Genomic DNA, 18,894 nt, shown 5'->3' on the forward strand with positions numbered 1-18,894 from the left:
TAAGGTTGACCACTTGGATCATTTATCAGGCTCTCACCCCTAAGAAGATAAAATCTCCCTCTCTTGGTAGCCATTAGTTGCCCATAGCTCTGCATTTACAGATAGGGTCTTGTGAAATTTCTCTCATCCACACTGATATGTCAACTGGCATCGTAATTGTGTGAGACTTGTTTAGGTGATGATATTTCTGAGATTTCATGGGTGCATATCCCATGATATGCCATATCTAGAAGGCACTATCTCCCAGTAAATGTCCTGGTATGCTGGTTCCTAGAATCTTTCTGCCTCCTCTTTTGACTGTCCCTGAACTTAAGGATTGGGGTTGAGTTGTAGATATATCAGCAGAGTCTGGTACCCCAAGGTCAGTTGTTCTCTCAATTTTACCAGTTGTGGGTTTCTGAAATGTTCTTCACCTGCTGCTGAAAGAAAAGTCTTTGACGAAGGGTGAGATACACACTTGTCTGTGGAGACAATGGTAAGCATTTGTAATGCAGTTAGAATTACACTGGTTTGGAAACATAGCAGAAGTAGATTCTCCTCTAAGACCCATGAGCTCAGCAGCCTCTGGTTGTTGCTAGGTTTACAGTACCAAATGTGAATTCCTTCTAATGAAGTGAGACTTATGTCTAACTAGATAGCTGCTGGTTGCTCCAAAAGTGATATCAGTCATACTGGTCATTGTGGTTTGTAGGTTTTACAGCTGAGTAGGGCTATGGATTGCTTTTGGCAGATTGTATACAAGGTGCTATAGCACCTTCAGAAACTATGAGAGCTAGTCCTTGTGGAGGGGACTTTCAGGTCAGTTCTAACCCATTTCTTTTAAGTTCTGTGCCTGAAATATGTGCTGTCTTCAGCAATAGGAATTTACCTATATGTTCTGGCAGGTACCAGAGCCAATAGTGATAACCTATACTTGCTTTTATACTTCCCTGACCAACAACTTGAAGCAGGATTTCCCATACTTAGCATGGGGATTTTCATTAGTCTGTGGCTCTTGGGAGGCATTATCACCCAAAGTAGAGGAACTTTATTATATATGTGTGTGCATGTACTTTTGCATATAACTATTTTTGAATAAACATAATTAATTCACTTCCCACTGCCCTCCCCAATCGCACCTCTTGCTATTATTGTACATTTTCTCTCTACAATAATTATTTTGGAAGGTATTGTGTTATGTTTATAAAACATTGGTTTTATATGTCAGTTCTTCCAGTTTACTGAATCTTACCTCACAGTCTAATACAAGAGCAAGTTTTACAGCTAGATGGCATGCAATAATCTCTCCAGAACTTTTTATCATGAAGTGGGGTTGGATTTTTGCCAAAGACTTCTTCTGCATCTAATAAGATGATTGTGTGAATTTTGTTTTTTCAGATTATTTATATAATGGATTACATTTATTGATTTACATGTGTTGAATCATCCTTGCGTCTCTGGGATAAAGCCTAGTTGACGATGATGGATTATCTTTTTGATGTGTTCTTGAACTCTGCAAGTATTTTGTTGTGAAATTTTACATCTATATAGAAAGTTATGGTGGCTGCTGCCCTGCTTCTTTGGCTCCAAGCAAACTTGGACACAAAAATATCAAAATATCACAAAATATCACAAAGCATATGTTCAAAAGGGAAATTGCTCTATAATTCTCTTTCTTTGTTTGGGTCTTTACGTGGTCTAGGCATCATGTTAACTGTGGCCTTGTAAAATGAATTGGGCAATGTTCCTTCTGTTTCTAGTTTGTGAAATAATTTGAGGAGTATTTACATCAACTCTTTGAAAGTCTGGTAGACTTCTGCACTAAAACCACCAGGCTATTGGATTTTTTTTTTGGTTGATAGACTTTTAATGACTGCTTCTATTTTACAAGGGATTAAAGTGTTTATCTGATCTGGTTTAACTTTGGTGACATGTATTGAAAAAAATGTCCATTTTTAATTTTCCAATTTATTGAAGTACAGATTTTTAAAGAATGTTCTTATTGTTGTAATTTTAAAAAAAAACAGCATGTGAGAGAAAGAGGCCATGTGACAGAGCTCAGGTGGAGAGGATTTTTACTGGGGGAAAGTGAATGGGAAAATGGAAAGGAAAGACAGGCCTCTGGGGACAGGAGAAGAAGAGCGAGGCAGAGAGAGACAGAGACAGAGACAGACAGACAAAGACAGAGAGGGAGAGAGAGAGAGAGACAGAGAGAGAGAGAGAGAGAGAGAGAGAGAGAGAGAGAGAAACAGAGAGACAGACAGAGAAGCAGAAAGAGAGAGAGAAAGGAAGAGACAGGAGGGGGGAAAGGGCCACCTTTTGAAAGGGAATGCAGCAAATACACACAGCAGGTGCTCTTATCCGCCATAGCTGAGGAGGTGTCCCGTCAGGACCTCAAGGGCAGGTCCTTGACTACAAATGCTTAAATACTAACACTTAAGATTCTTTGGATTTCCTCAGTGTCTCTTGTTATGTCCTCCTTTTTGTTTCTGATTTTGTTAATTTGAATATTCTCTCTCTGTCTTGTAGTTAATTTTGATAAGAGTTTGTCAATCTTACTGATTTTCTCAAAGAAAGAATAATCTTTTTTGTTGTTGTTGACTCTTATTATTCCATTTGTTTCTGTCTTATTGATTTCAGCCCTGAGTTGGATTATTTCCTGCTGCTTACTCTTTTTGGGTGTGATTTCTTCTTTTTATTCTAAAACTTATAGGTGTTCTGTTAAGTAGCTAGTATTAAATCCCTCTATCCCTTTTTCTTTTTCTTTTTTAATGTAGGCACTTGGTGCTAAGAACTTTCCTCTTAGAACCACCACAAGTGTCCCATAAGTTGGGTATGTTGTATATTCATTTTCATTCAATTCTAGACTGTCTTTCTTAATTTCTGCCTTGGCCCATTTTGCATCCAGTAGTGAGTTGTTCAGTTTCCATGAATTTGTAAATTTTTTGCTGTTTCTCATGCTGTTGATAGCCAGCTTTAATCCATGGCAATCTGATAGGACATAGGTTATCATTATAATTTTCTTGTATCTGTTGAGACTTGCTTTGTGTTTGATTATGTGGTCAATTTTGGACTATAACATCGGTGAACTCCAGCATTTCTGTGTTTAGCTTTTGTCTGGATGACCTGTCTGTTGGTGAGAGTGGTCTATTGAAGTTTTCTATTATTAGTGTGTGAAGATACATGCATGATTTAAACTGTAATAGCATTTCTCTTATAAAATTGAGTTGTCCTGTGTTTGATGTATAGGTAGTAAGAATTGAAATGTCCTCTTGGTTGATTTTTCCTTTAATCAGCATGTAGAATCCTTCCCTATCTGGTGTGGGAGGTCCTCCTGTCTCTGGGTTGCTTTTATTGGTTAATGAATAAAGAACTGCTTTGAGTCTGTGGCAAGGGCAGAACAGAACTAAGCAGGGAAAGCTAGGCTGTGTGCTGGGAGGAAGAAGGGTGGAGTTAGAGGAGAAGTCATGGAGCTGCCTCTGGAGAGAGATGTGCTGAAAATCTGGTGGTAGGCCACAACCTCGTGGTGATACACAGATTAATGGAAATAGGTTAAATTAATATTTAAGAGTTAGCCAATATAAAATCAAAAACACCAATGATAGCTTATGCTGAAGAGGATGTGGAGTAAGGCAAACACTCATCCATTGCTGGTGGGAATGCACACTTGTGTGACCACTTTGGAAATCAGTGTGGCATTTTCTCAGAAAAATGAGAGTCAACCTACCTCAGGATCCAACAATACCACTCTTGGGAATATACCCAAGAGATGCTCAATTATACTACAAAAACATTTATTCAACTATGTTCCTATCAGCATTATTTGTAATAGCCAGAACCTGGAAACAGCCTAGATTCCCCTCAATGGAAGAATGGATAAAGACAGTGTGGCACATCTACACTTTAGAGTACTAATCGGCGGTAAAAAAAACATCTTGAATTTTGCATGCAAATGGATGGAAGTAGAAAACACTATCCTGAGTGAGATAACCCAGATCCAAAAATATGAATATGGTATGTACTCACTCATAAGTGGATTCCAGTCATAAACAAAGGACATTGAGCCTATAGTTTGTGATCCTAGAGAAGCTAAGTAATAAGGTGAACCCAAAGAAAAACATATACAGATTCTCTTGGAAATTAGAAGCTAGGCAAAAGTTGGGAGCATGGGGATGGGGGAAGGGGAGAGGAAGAGAGAGAGGGGAGAAGGCAAGGGTTGGGGAGAGCTTGGGGGAATAGGATGGTTGAGATGGAGGAAGGATGGATATGGGAGCAGGGAAGGAGATATCTTAATTGAGGGAGCCATTTTGGGGTTGGCAAGAGGCTTGGCTCTGGAGGGTTTCCCAGGAGTCCACGGGGATGACCCCAGCTAGGACCCTGGGCAGCGGAGGAGAGGATGCCTGAACTGGCCTTGTTCCGTTTCAGACTGCTGACTATCTTAAATATCACCATAGAACCTTCATCCAGTGACAGATGGAGATAGAGACAGAGATCCACATCGGACCACTGGACTGAGGTCCTAAGGTCCAGTTGAAGAGCAGAAGGAGGGAGAATATGAGCAAGGAGGTCAGGACCACGAGGGGTTGGTCCACCCACTGAGACAGTGTGCCTGAGCTAATGGGAGCTCACCAACTCCAGCTGGACTGGGACTGAACAAGCATGGGATCAAACTGGACCCTCTGAATGTGGCTGACAATTGGGGCAGACTGAGAAGCCAATAATAATGACATTGGGATTTGTCTCTACTGCATGTACTGGCTTTTGGGGATCCTATTTTCTTTGGATGCATACCTTCCTAAGCCTGGATATAAGGGGGAGGGCCTTGGACTTCCCACAGTGCAGGGTACCTTGCCCTGTCTCAGGACTGGAGGGGAAGGGGGAAGGGTATGTGGGGAAGCAGGAGGGGAGGAAGTGGAAATTTTGATTGGTATTATTTATAAAGTAATAAAAAAGAAATTTAATAAATTTTAAAATTTTTAATAAATTTAAGAAGTTAGAGCTAATGGGCCAAGCAATGATTTAACTAATACAGTTTCTGTGTGATTATTTCAGGTCTAAGCTAGCTGGGTGGCCTAGAACTAACTAGCAGCCTCCCTCCTACACCTATCTCTTCTGATTAGCTTTGGTTTGAAGTCTATCTTATTAAAATGTCTATACCAATTTTTGTAGATCCTTAGGATATCTTTTGTCACCTGTTTATCCTGAGGTGATGCATACCCTTGATATTAATGTGTGTTTCTTGGATGTAGAGAAAAGATAGATTCAGCTTAGTAGTTACTCTGTTAGTCTGTGTCTTTTTACTGGAGAATTGAAACCATTGGCTTGAGAGTTATCCGTGAGCAGTAAATGCTGTTGAATTCTATTATTTTGTTCTTGGGTGACTTTTTGCCGTTGTTTATTTCCCTCCTTTGATTTTCTGGTCTGGGATTATTTATTCTTGATTTTTTTGGCATGATTATTCTCTACAAGTTGAAGTTTGTCTTCAAGTGCTTTCTGTAGGGCTTGATTTTTAGATAGATATTGCTTAAATTTGATTTGTCTTGGAATATCTTTTTATTGTGATTGAAATAAAAACAATTAAAAGTGTTTGAGCCTTTAAAAAAAAGAAAAGTTCTGTTGAGTTAATCTGCCTGGTATCTATGTTTTTTTTTGAGTTTGTAGAACACCTTTTTAGGACCTCTAGCTTTTAGAGTCTCCAGCGATAACTCAGGTGATAATCTAATAGGCCTGTCTTTATGTGTTATTTCGTATATTTTTTCCCTTACAGTTTTTAGTATTCTTTCTTTGCTCTGTAAACTTAGTGTTTGATTACTATATGCTGAGATGAGCTTATTTCCTGTTCAGTCTATTTGGTGTTCTGTATGCTTCTTGTACCTTAATAACATCTTCTTTAGGTTAGGGAAATTTTTTTCTATGATTTTGTTGAAAATATTTTCCGCGTCTTTGATCTGGGTTTTTTCTCCTTCCTCTAGTTCTATTATTTATAGAATTAGTGTTTTCATAATATTCCAAATTTTCCGGATGTTTCATAGGTTTATCATTTTTTATATTTATCATTTTCTTTGACCAAGATATCTATGTTTTTTCTATCTTATCTTCAATGCCTGAAACTCTCTTTCATCTCATTATTCTGTTGGTGATGCTTGCCTCTGAGGTTCCTGTTCAAGTTCCTAAATTTTTCATTTCCAGATTTCTTTCAGTTGGGTCTTATTTATTGACTCGATTTCCACTTTCTGGTTTTAAAATGTTTTATTCATTTTCTCCCACTGTTCATTTGTATTTACAATGAAAGGAATTTCTTCATCTCCTTTTTAAGGACCTGTTAAGCTCACATTCGTAAAGGCTGTTTAGAGTCATTTCTTGTACTTCAGCTCTTTTGTATTTTTCAGAACCTATCATAGTAGGGTTGCTGGGTTTTGTTGGTACACACTTCCTGGCCATTATGGACTGTGTTTTTATGTTGGCATCTAGGCATCAGGGTTTGAAATGATTGTGATTCTAGGTGCTAATATCTGGTCTTCATTCTGTTGGTTGTGTTATGATTCATGGCAGTGACCCCAGCAGGCCTGGTGGGTGGGGCACAGACAGATACGCCATGCAGAGAGAGCTTGGGTATAGAGTTTGTTTAGTGGGTATTGGGTATAAGGCTAAGGGGTTATGGATGGGAGAAAGACAGAAGGGGGGAGAGAGAAGGAAAACAGAGAAAGAGAAGAAAGAGGGAGAAAGAGAATGGACACACACACAGAGAGAGAGAGAGAGAGAGAGAGAGAGAGAGAGAGAGAGAGAGAGAGGAGAGATGGAGAGGAGGCTTGAGATCAGTTTGCCTGGGTGGGAAGGGGGAGATTGGGGGTGGGTGGAGTTTGTTTCTTAAAAGGACAGAATACCCAGGTGACAGGGGAGGCCAACTGATTTATAATTACAACAGGGTGCATATTTTTTTGAACCTTGGTTTCTTTTGCCTTTTTTGATTCTTAGGAGAGTGTGGTTGCTCTTTGTTGCCTGGTATAGATAGTTTCTGGGATCCTGCTAGCTATGGCCTCTGGGTGTTCCAGGTACAATATGTGTCTAGGCGTAGGGAACTGATATTTAAGAGTGAAGATGGTCTAGAATGGGTGTTTTGAGTGGGTCAACAGGAGGGAGGAAAGCAGGGTTTTCCATCAGGATTTGCTTAGTCCTTTGGGAATGGGGATGGCAGAGTTAGAATAAACTGCATCAGGTAGTCTGCTCCATAGTGGGGCACGAGACATAGATTAGCTAGAGAAAAGGAGGGAGAGTGAAGATCTGAAGCTAGCCTACCTACCTTGCTGGCCTGATTGCTTCTCTGGCTAGTGTGGATGCTAGGTTCCAATGGAATATCTGCTGAAGTTGGGGGTCTGAGGCAAAGGGTTGTCTATGGAGGGGGGTGAAAGAAGATCTATGAGATCTGCAGAAATGGGGGGTGGAGAGGGCAGGGAGGCTGCAGGAGGTGGTCTGCTGCAAAACTGGAGGCTGAGACTGGGGGATTGGGTTTGGAGGAGAGGTAAATGTCTGCAGTAAGTCTACTTCTTTCCCTGGCCTGTGCCGTACCATATTTTCTTTATCCATTTGTTTATAAGCCTCTTCCGGCAACCATGGAAAATGCCACTGCAAATGAAAGTACAGACAGACATCTTGACTAGATCTGTGGCCTCATTCCTTTGAAAATACACTCAGAATTAATATTGGTTCTGTTTTTCAACGAGCCTCATACTATTTTCTGTAGTGGCTGCACTAATTTGCATTTCCATCAACAGTGTGCAAGGGTTCTATTTTCCCATCCTTCCCAAGAGTCACTTTTCATCATTTTTATAACAGCCATGCTAACATTTCCTGATGAGTGATGTTGAGCCCTTTTTACACTTATATAATTGTTGACCATTTGTATGTCATCTTTGGAGAAATGCATATTCAATTCTTTGCATGTGTGCCTCTCTCTCTCTCTCTCTCTCTCTCTCTCTCTCTCTTTGTGTGTGTGTGTGTGTGTAGTGATAGGGGTTTCTAGTATATTTTTCATATTAATCCTTTATAAGGTATATGGCTATAATGTATTTTCTCCTGTTCCATAGTTTCTTTTCATTTTGTTGGTTGTTCACTTTGCTCTTCTGAAACTCTTCAGTTTAATTCAACCCCACTTACCCACATTTGTTTTATAGTTTATGCTTTGCTGTTATAGCCAAAAATCATTGCCACAAGCTATTTCTAGAAGCTTTTCCTTACATTTTCTTTAGTAGTTTTATGGTTTTAGTGTTATGTTTAAGTCTTCAGTGCATTTTAAATGGATTTCTTACATTACAGTGTAAGAAAAGTCTCTTTTTTCATTCTTCTGCTCATGAAAATTCAGTTTTCTCAACATCATTTATTGGAGAAAGTATCTTCTCTATTTGTGGATTCCTGACACTCTTATTGAAAATCATTTGATTGTAGGAAGCTGGGTTTGTGGAGATGCTTGTTTTCAGGAAGATAGAAGACTTTAAGATTAAAGGTTGGGAAATGAATGTTTCAAAGAAAGGGACTGGTAATCACTAACTGCTACATCAATGGCTTTATATTATCTTCTGTCAGAGCTGAAGGATTGACTTAATATTGTGTAAACAAAAGCTGTTCAGGGATTTCTAGAGTGTTCTACTGATGTGACAAATTTTCATACTTATAAATGTACATAAGAGTGTCATGAATTATTTTACATTGTTAAAATCATTTACAGATTTCAATGCTTGAAACATCTTATATTAATATATTTTTATTTAAGATATATGTCTAATTATGGAAACCAAATTAAATACGCATACCTGGAAACACATGAAATGACTTCAGCATTTGACTAGGTTCTTGGTAATTAGACATAAAAGAATCATAAAATGTAAGTGCAGAGTTGAATGCTGTCTTCTTAACCTTACACAGCCATAAGGAAAGCAATCTAGCAAGCTCCTAACAGATTTTTGTTATTTATTTATTAATCTACATATTTACCACACTTATCTTGACTAGAAATATTTTATGTGAACTAGTTATCAATGTATAAAAACATGGATTTTCTGTAGACAGAGTGCAGTTAGATGACCTGGCATAGCCTTCTCTTCTTATCCTCTGAATAGAAACTTCCCCTGCTGGAGGACTCGGAGTGGGAAAGGAAACTATTTCTAGTGGCCTTAGATTTTAGGGGCTTTAACTGGAAAATTTGATGATGGTAGTCTCTCTTCCTTAAAAATCTCTAAATGCACCTTAAATGAAAGACATTTGAGAGATGTCTTCCAGAGACATTTCTCCATTGTTTTTCCAGACTGGAGAGAAAGAAGAAACCACAAACATTTTTGTTCTCTTTCAGGAAAAAGCTAAGCAGTATCTTACCCCGCCACTGTGTAATATGAAGTCAGCTAGGAAAACGCCAAATTGCAGGCAGAGCTCATTAAAAAAAATAAAATACAATGCAAAAAACAAAACAAAAAACCGAAAAAAGACAGTAGAGGAGACTGTTGAAGGGTGGCTGAGAGCAGGAGAGGTGAGATAATTAGGCAAATGTACAAATTAGAAAGTCAGGGATGCTTCCCCTGGGGCCATATGGATGAAGGTGATGCCATGTGTAGCGCTGCATTAAATGGTACAGTATCACCAGGGCACAGAAGCAAAACTCCCTACCATGGAGAAGAACAGATCTGAAAACATGAGGGTTCTCAAGAGCGCAGCAAGGCGGAGTGCTGAGTGCTGGCTGTCTTCATCTGAGGGAAGAAAGCAATCACACTGAAATGTGCTTAGAACCAAAATCCTGGGGATTCTGGCAGCTACAAACCCGTGTGCACACTGACTTTTCCGTAATGGTGCTGAGGGGCTGAGTGGGAGCCCAACTGGGCTCAAGTCAACTCAGATTTAATCAGAGTAGCCCTCTAGTTTCATTGCATACTTCAGGCATGGTCTGTTTCTGGGCCTCAGAATTGCATCTTTTACCTCGCATATGGGTACAAGATTTACTCAGTCTATTTTCAATGGCATAATAAAATTTTATTGCTGACCGTCCAGAGTTAGCATATACCACACAATTGAAGGACAGCATTATCAGCGTGACTGCCTTAATTTCCTACGTCAATTGTAAGTTTTGAAGTCTTTGGTTGTGCTGGTTGGTTTTTGTCAACTCGACACAAACCTAGACATAGCTGGGAAGAGGACTCTCAATTGAGAAAATACCTCCATCAGATGCCTGTAGTCAAGTCTGTGGGGAAATTTTCTTAATTAGTAATTGACGTGGAAAGACCCAGCCCATTGTAGTGGTGCCACCCCAGGCTACTGATCCTGGATTGTAAGAAAGTAAGCCGAACAAACCATGAGGAGTAGGCCAGAAAGCAGCACTCCTCCATGGCCTCCACATCAGTTCCTACCTCCAGTTTCTGCCCTGCTTCAGTTTCAGCCCTGGCTTCTTGGTAACAAAGTGTGATGTGGAACTGAAGACTGAAAGGAATTCTTTTTTCCTCCAACTGGCTCTTGGGCAAACGGTGTTTTATCACAGCAGGAAAATTCCAGATTAATTTCTGGCTACAAATTCAGGGGTCCCCGTGGCTTTCATGCCTATTTAATAATCACAGTTAAAATGATAGACTCATTATGAAGGATACAAATCTAGACTGGTAGAATGAAGGTCAGGAGAGAGTTTGAAGACAAGGAGAGCCCAAACATAGAGCTCTGCTATCTTCCTATGGAATTAGAACAGCACATTTCATGGATCATCTGATGCGTTTACCATACAGAGAGGTCTCATGAGCCTTGAAGTTCAGAGGTTTTTTGGGAGGGAGGTTATAATAATGGCATGATTGTTTTATCCATTGGGCTACAGGATGGAATTTAATTTCCAGCTCCTTCCTTTCTCTGGAAGTTGAAAGGTTAGTCTGATACCATGTAGATCAAAGTCACAATACTGTAATTACAAAGTTAGAGGTAGCAGCATAGTCGATAGCCTCCAGTTTTCGCTGATAAAAACCCAGGCAGAGTCTGATTGGCTCCAGCATAACAAATATATTCTTATAACTAGGGGAATTCTAATTGATCTGTTAAGATTTAGGAGCAAAGATAAGATAAATGCTTTCTTGCATAATAGAGTTTGCTCTGGTCTTTGCTACAGCTTTTTCATAACTAATTAACCCTTCCTGTCCAAGCATCTCTCCTTGGTATATACAGCAATAGAATCAACATGAACGCTCCCAATATTTAGAGTCACTTCAGGACAGGCCTTTTAACTTAATTTTCATGGGTTTTCTTATCAATATTAGTTATTATTAATTATAATAATTACTATTATATATGATATAATTGTCAATAATTCCTTATCAATATTATCTACAATGCCAGTGTTAGACTATATTGAAGGATGGTAGATACAACATGAAAAATGAGATCAAAAGATGCCAACATATTACCAGAATCTTATTTACTCAGTGTGATATTTCAGTCCATCCTCACATTGCGTGGCCAAAATATTTTTCAGGCTGAGTCCATGAAGATGCTCAGACTCCCATGCAATTTTGTCAGATTATAAAAAGCAGAAATGGCATCAGCAGAAAATTGCTTCTCCCTCTCAGACATCTGGTATAAGTGAGCTAAAAGACAGTATCATTTTGTGCCCCAAGTCTATTATATTTCCTAGTTCCACACTCTATCTTGTCAGTACTTCGCATTAGCTACTATTTCTTACTTTTTTTTTGTACATTACACAAAAACTTTGTTTCTCTTCCTTGTTTCATTTTTTTCTTTCATGGGACTCACTGTTATTTAATTATATATATATATATATTATCTGCTTATCTTATATTTGTTGATATGTATACATATTTGTATTATATGTTTAAATATATATCACTAAGCAGGCTTATAAACATACTAACTGATGCCAAGGATATCCTCCTTTGTTCCTAACAAGTTCATTACTTTTTGATATGATAATATCTATCTTTTATAAACTGGATAGTACATGTGTCTGTTGTCATGGAAAAAAATTTAATTTCTTTAAAGTTATTTATTTTACTTTGTGTGTATGAACATTTTTCCTGAATGTATGTATGTGCACCATGTACATGCCTGATGCTAACAGAGTTCAGAAGAGAGTATAAATTCCCTGAATGTTAGGAATGGTTGTTAGTCATCCTGGAAGCAGAAACCAGGTCATCTGCAAGAACAGAAACATGTTCTTAACTGCTGAGAAAGCTCTAGACCCAGTCACAGAACTTTTATGTTAGTCATTACAATCTGAGAAAGGCCAAGGGAATGAAAATAGTAGAGACGTAGCACTTGGAAGTTTTTAAAAATTTCAGTTTTAATAAAGTGCCACAGAGATTTGATTATGGTGATAGAAGCCCATGACAAGAAAACCAAAGCTTTTGTACATATAGTACATGGCAGGACAGTGTGGGGCACTCTCCATGACAGGGCAGGACAGTGTGGGCACTCTCCCATGGCAAGACAATCAACTCCTTTTAGTTTGTTTTATAATCAATTTCCGAAATCTCATTTACCATAAAGAATTGTATTGATTACCATTTAAAAGTGAATCATTTTGTACTGGTATCTGTGCGTTGGGAGACGGTTTGCAGCTGCTTCCTCACTGACATCACTCAGTAACCAGACATGAAGATGTTTCCTATGACTGATCTATGGAGAACTTACTAAATGCAAACCAAATCTCTGGACTATAAGAGTCGAGTGGCGGATTTCCAGAGAACAATGGTGAAAGCTACCACTCCCTGCAGATGCATAAGCTCTGGGTAGTGTATTGTCCTTAGTTGGCATGCCAGGAGAGCAACACTCTGAGAATTTCAACATTATAATTATTACCTGTGAAACTATACAGGAAGTATATAAGAAGTACATGGTTAAATCAGTACCTGGTAGTATGAGAAGCAATATTTACTTATCAGTAAAAGAACAACAACAACAAAAAAAAACCCCTCTGGGTATTTGTGAAATCTCTGAATATCCTAATCATGTATACTTTACTTTTTGTTTTAAGTAGGAATTAAAGAAAAGTAATACTCCAGATCCATCTTCTTTTCAAATGTCACTGCTATAAACCTTACGTAACCATTGTTTCACTTGCATTCCCAGCAGCACACACAAAGGCTTGGCGCTTCTCAGTGTGCAAGCAAGGATCACAGCTCTTGTAGAGAGTTGCACTTTAGGGGTGTGTTTATAAAAGGAACAAATGTCATACCGAATGATGTAAACACATCTTTTTAAACCAAAATCAGTTGGGGGTGATGTGACTTTTCTATACAAAGCAACGCATTTAAAAATAGAAATCCAATTTTCTGTTGTTTTCTCAGATTCTCCAAAGCATCCAGTGGCTGATAATTTCCACATAGAAAGCACAGCTTCCCGGAACACAAAGCGCTAGGCAGCCTCCCAGTGTTTTCCTCACGGTTGCTCTTTGATGTTGACATGAAGAAGCCCTGGTCCCCTTCACAGTAGCTACTCTTTCATGGCAGTGACAGGACAGCCAACAGAGAAGGAGACGGACTTAGTCAGTTCATAGTGGGAAGGGCAGAGCAGAGGGGCTCAGTCTGTGGTGGTGGAGCCTGTGAGGGCAGAGAGCGCAGAAACCACGCTCGCTCCTAGCACCTTAGTTACACCAATCAGCCAGCCAAGGAGAAATTATCCAAAACAGAGGCCCATGGGAGACCGTTTACAGTCACACTATAACATCTGCCAAGAGCTCTGTGTTTTGTCTCCTTGCACACATGACTCCCATTGTCTGAAGTGAGAGGTGATAGAGAAGAATCTATGAAGAGGGCCACAGTTTGCATTTTCACAGCCCTACTACTCAACCTCTGTCTGAAACTTAACAGCAATCTAATGAGTGTGAGATCCTTAAATTATCCCAAATTCATGATTTGCTTATAACTCTGTTTTTTCTGCTCTTTTACTAGGATTATTTCTCATTGTTTTTATTATAACTTGGTGATTTATAAGATTGTTTTCTATAAACCTCATTTTTATTTTGTGTGTATAAGTATTTACTTACATGTATGGATGTGCACCTTGTGTGCATCTAGTGCCCGTACAGGCCAGCAGAGGACACCAGGTAGCCTGGAACTGGAGTTACAGATGTTTGTGAACTGTCATATGGTTCAACCAGCAGGGTCTTCTGCAAAAGCAGCAAGTGCTCTTAATGTTAGAGCCATCTCTCCAGTCCCTGGTACCTTTTATTCTCAGTAATAAATTCAAATGTAAAAAAAAGTTTACAGAAGACTTCAGTAGTTAAGTTTAGACAGAATAACATTAATCCCTAACTATAGAACCTCAATATTTAGAAACCTTATATCCATAAGGTAATAATATTGCAAAATTCCTTCTAGACAGGGGCTATTTCTCCTTCATATCATTTTGAAATAAGGAACTTTAAAGAAAAAACGTAGCCTAAGAAGTCACTTGTGCAAGCGACCCTGCTGACAGTCTCTAAAGGCGGCCCCCAAACGCAAACTGCTTGCAGTTTTCTCGTGACTTTCTTTTCCTCCTTTGCATTGAATATCAAATATGTCAGTCTTCTGCTGTCGCAGAAGAACTGGCCTCAGTGGCACTGAGCCAGAAACCCCAGGCTACTTCTTTCTTTCGCCTGTGTTTTCTGAAGAGAAAATGATTACATCCTGACTAGCCATTGATTAACTAAAATCACCCAACTGTAGCCAGAAGAGAAAAGTGCAGCCAGAAACCATAGCAACCTCCAATGAATCCTGTAATGATGCTCTTTCTGAATCTCCAGGCATCCAGGTGGGCAATTGCTTGTGGGTTTTGCAGGTACTACTGACTCATCAGCAGAGGGGTTGGCTGGGTTTCTTTGTGAGAGGGCTGCTTTGATTATGTAAGGGCAGCTTGTGCTTGCAGAGATGCAGCACCAGGAAATCTGTTCCTGATGTTCTGATCCTTAGTTTGCAGGATCAGAGAGGGGCTGTCCGCACTCACCTCAGTGCAGTTAGTAATCCATTTGTATGTGTAACCATTAATTCATCTCTCGATTTCTATTGATAAATGAGACTCTGGAGTCATTTCCACTCTGTGAGGCACAGCTTGCTCTCTTGCCGGGACTGCTATTCTTTTTCGAACAGTAAGATATTGGAATTTACCAGTGGTATTTCAATGATTAATTTTACAATGACATTTATTTGATTACCAACCACAAGTTTTATATACAAGAGTCTATAACTCTGGAGATTAACATCCCAACAAAATGACGCAAACTATATACACATATATACCTCCATATTTTATGTATAAGTAACCAAAAAGAGTACAGCAGTATGTTAGCCATCTTTCTATTGCTGTGGGAAGAAATTCCTCAGAAAATCCACTTGGAAAGAAGAAAAATCTATTCTTGCTCATGATTTCAGAAGTTTCAGCCTATGCTCACTTAGGACTGTTGCCTTTGTTCCTCTAGTAATGTCACACCAGGGAGCAGCAGGGAGTGGCCAGAAACAGTCCACCTCATCTAGTTGGGAGGGGAAAGCAGAGAGGAAGGATTAGCTAAGGGCTCCCAAAGGCATTTGAGGATTCAAGGGTTTAACCACAGTGACTTCATGTGCTTACATAGAGTGCCCCCATGGTGCCACAGGCTGGAGACCAAGCCCTTTTTCACATTTGGGGACAGCAGTGAGCAAGCGACCATCCATCATTGCTGCCCTGCTCTTTTCCCATTTGCTGATGATGATGTGGCCGACTACCAAAAGCAAACATGGTGGTAATGCAGGTTACTGTTTCAAATTGAGATTTTTGTTTATTTGAATACTTCATCCCAACTTGTGCTATGCCAATTGGTTTTATATTTTAAGGCCTACAAGGTGGACAAGCTCACTGTTTTAAAACCAAGCAAGAAGGGAATATTGAGAGTCTAATGTGTGTGAAATACTCTGTTGGGTTTACCAAAATTGATGCACAATTTTCTTCCTTCAAAAAAGTGACAGTTTTGAAATCTCTGGTACCTACCAGTTAGGAATTCAATGGGGATTCAAGATTTCGGCATATTTCTAATGGAAATTTATTACCTATTTAAATGGTTCCAGCTGTAGTCTCGTTTTCATAGAAGTTTCTTCTTAATAGGCTATTTAGGGCTTCATTAAAATTACTCCCAAATTAAAAATTATGGTGAATTCCCACTGGACAAAGATGAAGAAGCTACTTTCTTAGTCTCAGTTTTTCCTTTCTTTCTCCTCTCTCCCCATTCCCCTCCTTTTCCTTCCCCTTCTCCTTTTTCCTCCCCTGCAGGGGTGGGGATTGAACCCAGGGCCTCTGACATGTTAGGATAGACTAGGACAAAGGCTTTGTTACTGAACTGCGCTACTCACCCTCTGTGAGGTTTCTGCAGGCAGGAGTTCCATCGCTAGGAACTAAGTTTCAGAATATGATCAAAGCAAAGAGCACATATGGAATGTGCCAGATTTAGAAAATCATGAGTATTGGACATTTTTTATATGTTTGTATTCATCTCAAACTATTTGCATCTATCTAAATCAACCTTTCTTCTTGGTAAGACTTTACTCCCTGTAGAGACAGGCTGTGTAGTTCATACACCCTATCTGTTTCCATTTTACAAAGGGGTACTTTAAAAATTGTGATTGATGTAACTGAGTTTCCATGTCATAATTTTAATTATACAAATGCACGAAACAGTCAGAAACATACTGACTGTACATATGACTTCAGAAAACTGTGGTGCATATTCTTGTAAGAATTTTTAGATGTGCTTCAACCCTGAAGCTGAGATTTAGTCAGCGTTTGAGTCCACTTCGGGGTTATGTAAGGTTATTACTGGAGGCTAAATATGATGACAAACTCATGAGTTTTCATTTCACATCCTCCTTCTAAAGAACCAATTTGGCTTATCTCTCAGAAACAGGTTTGATTAATTCAAAATATGCCCTTGGATATTGACTTTTGAGGATGAAATCTGCATGAGGCTTGCTGTTTACATCAGATGTGCACTGATCAGAGACTCGGTAGACCCATGCGCTTGACTCATATAGTTAATATCTAATTCTTTGTCATCATTAATTTTTTTATTGGTAAAATTTTCAAGACATTTGTCTAGAACTGAATTTGTGAAACATTGTGTAAAGAACAGTTTTGGAAAAAAAATAATGGACTGAATTTTTGTGTAGCAAGACCCATAACCAAACATTCTTTTGAGGCAGAAAGTATTTGGGGACAATGGCCTTTGGCTAATGTTTACTGAGTTGCAGGTTATTTTATTTGATGCTCTGATAGAAATTATTTTGTCTATATAAATAGATGTTTATGATCTATGCTACTAAAGGCAAAAGCAATGAAAAATGTCAAAATTACTAGTAACTTGCATACACTGAGATTCAGTTAGGTGGAGAGGAGATTAAAATAGATAAGGAGCCATAAATTATTTTAAAGTCTTTGACAAGCATCTGCTTTAACGTGCAGATAAGTTACATAGTTTTTGCTTAAATATAAACAAACTATTCAGAATATTAATTCATTTTTCCATAGCAGTATATGCTCACGTGCAGACATTACACTTGAGAGAGTGCATGTTGACATCTCCTATAGAGCGCTAAGGACGCCTCCAAGTGTTCTATACATTACAGCACTGAGTATTCTCTACTTTATAGGTTGAACATTATCTTAACCTAGCATATGATTCAGGCTGTGCTAGCTACTTGGTTCCTGTGATTATGAGAGTGGCTCAGCATCTGCTAAGTCAAGAATAAGCACTCAGCTAGTGATGGCCCATGTGTGCTTTCACAAACATGGTATGTTTATATGACCTAACTGTGCAGAGAGATAAAAGGTAGCTCAGTTTAAGGGAGGCTAGCTCCAAGTATGGAGTACAAGCTTAGTTCAAACCTTAGAATATTTCCTCTGTATTTCCATTGATATGGAGATGTAATGGTCCAGAAATGCCCTCCCCTGCCCCCCCCCCAAAAAAATCTCAGGGAGAAAAACATACAAGAGTTTAAAAAGTGAGAGAGACGTGTATTTTAAAAATAAATATTTAGTACTGATGACCAGTTTCCAGTATGTTTTCATGCCACTTGGAACATAGGAGACAGAAAAAGTGCCAATTCTGTAAAGCAACCAAACAACATATCAATCTAACAATGATAAAAGAAGAGCTATTTAAAAAGCTTCAAACATGCTGAGGTGATTAAAAGAGTATTTTGGGATGCTATGAAGTACATAATTTTCCTGGAATATGGTGAGACTAAATATTATGAACACTTCCAAAAAATAATTCATCAAAATAGAAAATACTTCACTGTGACAAAGAACTGAGGATTTGTACTGGACACATTTACATATTAAAAACAAAAATGCTGAAAATAATGATTCCTGATGAAAATGGCCTCTCTATACCCCTAAACATGATAAAACCAACACTTCATCATATGTCTGCAGTTGGGGAAATGCGTGTGAGTAGATTTTGAATCTCTGTTGTAAAGATCACTTCATCTTTCCTGGCAGGGACTGCAGCAACTCTGCTTTTGAATTCTGAACTTAAAAAGAATTTCCAGTATATACTGTTAGAAAGATGTTTCTCACTGAAATGTTTATTAATTTACATAGACGGACTAAAACCTGAGATTTAAGAAATTCAATTTATACGTGTTTTTTAAAAAATCATTAAAATGTTTTTTATTTGAGAGGAATTTTAGCATCCAATATGTCTACACTATTATATTATTTAAAGCCTTTATGCAAACACTCATGATACTGACTTGCAGCCTTCCTTTTTGCCCTGCTGACAACATAACAAAGCTAAACCATCAAGATCATTTAGAACCAATAACAATGAGGAGCAATTGTACACGTTCCTAAAACGCAATTTAAAAATGCATTTTAAGCTGATACCTATAGATCAGCTGTTCTCAGTACTGATCAGAAGATTGGAGTTACAGTAGG

Source organism: Myodes glareolus, chromosome 14 (assembly GCF_982192425.1).
Source record: "Myodes glareolus chromosome 14, mMyoGla1.1, whole genome shotgun sequence".
Classification (NCBI taxonomy): Eukaryota; Metazoa; Chordata; class Mammalia; order Rodentia; family Cricetidae; genus Myodes; species Myodes glareolus.